Consider the following 3027-nt stretch of genomic DNA (forward strand, 5'->3'; position numbering starts at 1 on the left):
AAAAAAAAAAAAATTTTTCTTTTTTTTTTTTTTTTTTTTTTTTTTTTTTTTTTCCTTTTAATTTTTCCCTCCTTCCTGTTACATTAACTGAAGATGCACCTAATCTTAAGGCAGCTTCTAAGTTGACGAATTGTTATCCGATACAGTTGATTCATTTTGAATCTATAGACACTTATCTCTTGCCGCATAGGCTCTTTTTTTAAAAAGTGCTTTCACCCAGCACAGACATTGCCATTAGTAGTGTCAAACAAGAAGTTAGTGTCTTCATTTATATATGTGTATTTATCATTATTGGTCTGACAATGTTGGATGCCTTTCAAGTAACTATGGAGAGGTAATGAATAAATAGGATGCGGATCCTGGCCGGAGGGTGCATGTTTGATTGCTTTTTTTTTTCCCCCTTGCAGTTTAGGCTTATTAAGGCTTGAGCCCTTTATAGCCTTGTACCCTCCTTGACTTATATATTCATTGTTTAGTGAACTCCTCCACCTTGTCAATGCTAGTTATGTTTCTACTACATTGATGGGTACGAGGAGCACACATTATGCTTAAAGCACTTCTGTTTAAGAAGATATTTTCTTTCTCTAGATCTGATATTTACCATATTATTAACAATTCTACTTTCATATTAGTAGCACATGCAAATCTCTTGCAGTGTGGTTAGACGTGTTAAAGTACAATATAATTGCGAACCACCTGCAAACAAAGTTAAAAGTTGCCTACGTCACTTCAGTTCAGTAATTATGTGCGCACACGTAAATACAAAACCGTTTTTAAGTATAATCAATAACCTTTCTGTTCTGTGGTTGGTAGTGTTTCATACATTTTTATATTTTGTATAGTGATTACATGCCTTTATATTTTTCCTTTATAAATCAGCAGCTGTTAAGTAGTTGGTAGCTCTTTCCTTTCCAATTTTGGTGCATGAGTTTGTGATCTAATAAAACAAGAATTGACATTGCCAACATTGCAGCTTCAACTCCAAACTTGTTATTCAAATAAATATTTAATTTTTTTTATTGCTCTTGTACAACTTTGCGTGGTTTTTCTTTTCTTGCTGCTTCGACAACCTGGAGTTTTCCGATGTCTGCATCTGGTACTGTGCTTACTAGAAGGTAACTATTTCTATAAATGTCACAATGTAGTGAAAGTGCCGACTTGAAATTTTTCCATTACCATTTCTGTATCAGATCTATTTTTGTACAACTCTCGTACTAGAAAAGATCAACTGCTGGACTACCACTTATTGCAGGTTGTTCAGCTGCACAAAGTCCTGCCTTGGGTCCACCTCGCTGACGCGTTTCACCCTATTGTGGATTTAGTTGTAGACAAATTACGGAGCCAGATGACCCCGCTCGGAGCGCAGCACACCGGAGCAGCAGTGACGCGACGCTCGGCGAGGTAAGTAAGAAGACACCTGACGCTGACTCGAGTATAAGCCGAGGGGGGCACTTTTCAGCCAAAAAAATGGGCTGAAAATCTCGGCTTATACTCGAGTATATACGGTAAATAAATGAATGCACCAATACCATTTTTTCCAAATACTGATACTTGTCCAAGTACTTACAGATACAAGTACTGATACATTGTTGTTCAGTGTCATGTGACAGTTTTTCTAAAACAATGCAGACTAATGGTTTCAGGACAGTGGTGGAGCACCAGAGCCAGATCCCAGCTGCAACCGCTACAACCCCGGTAGTTCTCATGAAAATGCCAAGTATTGGCACTGGTGTCAGAACATCCCTAGATGTAAATATATTTTTGTGCTTTGCAGATGTTATGTGGTATTCACTTGTTTAATGATGGACCTGTGGGGGGGAGCATTCATAATTCACATGCATATATTTACATTCAGGATCTTCCAGTATAACGGAAAAAAAGGGCCCAGTTATTTTTTTTCAAACTCAGCTGTGTTTTAGTATGTCATGAGCTTCCAGCTCTCTCTAAAACTAATCTTACCATTACATATTTATGTTGCATCATAAGCTACAATAACAGGATGTGAATGTTGATACTGATGAGCAAGGCATAAGGGTAGGGATGCTACAGAATTGATTTTCATTGACTTGCCAAACCCCTTTTTTTAAAAGAGCATTTTGTTGCAATTAACACTTTGAATAGTGCGAATTTCTTATGTAGTTGCAAGACAGATCGCCATTGGGTTGAATACACTTCCATTGTATAAGATATACTGGGGGGAATTTATCAAAGCAGTTGCGAGTGTTTTAACTTGCACAGAAAATATTTGCACCAGATTTATCAAGCTAGTGTAATGTTGTTGATAAATGAGGTTTAACAAGTGCAGATGAAAACACGTGCAAAAAACATGGGGGGAATTTATCAAAGCAATTGCGAGTGTTTGAACTTGCATGGAATATATTTGCACCAGATTTATCAAGCTAGTGTAATGTTGTTGATAAATTAGGTTTAATAGATTCCAAGAAAGAAGACTTCTAACTTCAGGCAAAAAGCTTAACTGTCGCATCTTGAAGAAGTAGTCATGGGGACTTCTTAAGTGATAAGTGTTTTCTTAGGTGATGCTCCAGTTTCAGACAGCCCAGCACAAGTGCAGATGAAAACACGTGCAAAAAAAACATGCAGTTGAAAAAGTAGTGCAGGCTCTGAAGAAAACACGTGCAGTTGGAAAAGTAGTGCAAGCTCTGAAGAAAACGAGCACATGTTAAAAGACAGATTTGCACATAAAAAAACAAATTATCTAAGAGGCTAAAACTGTCGCCAGTGCTTTGATAAATTCCCCCCACTGTATATATTGTGAAGGGAATTTATCAAAACTGGAGCAGACAAAATCTGGAACAGCTGTGCATGGCACCAAATCAGCTTCTCTCTTTCACTTTCAAATCTTCACTGAACAGAATGAAGACAGAAGCTGATTGGTTGCCTTGCACAGCTGCTCCAGATTTTTGTCTGCCCCATTTTTGATAACTTCTCCCCTTTTATGTCTACTATGTACGCCTGAGGTAAGCAAACATCGGCCCTCCAGCTGTGGTTAAATGACAAATCTCATCA

The sequence above is a fragment of the Nanorana parkeri genome, unplaced genomic scaffold (assembly GCF_000935625.1).
Source record: "Nanorana parkeri isolate BGI_ZX_2015 unplaced genomic scaffold, ASM93562v1 scaffold128, whole genome shotgun sequence".
NCBI lineage: Eukaryota > Metazoa > Chordata > Amphibia > Anura > Dicroglossidae > Nanorana > Nanorana parkeri.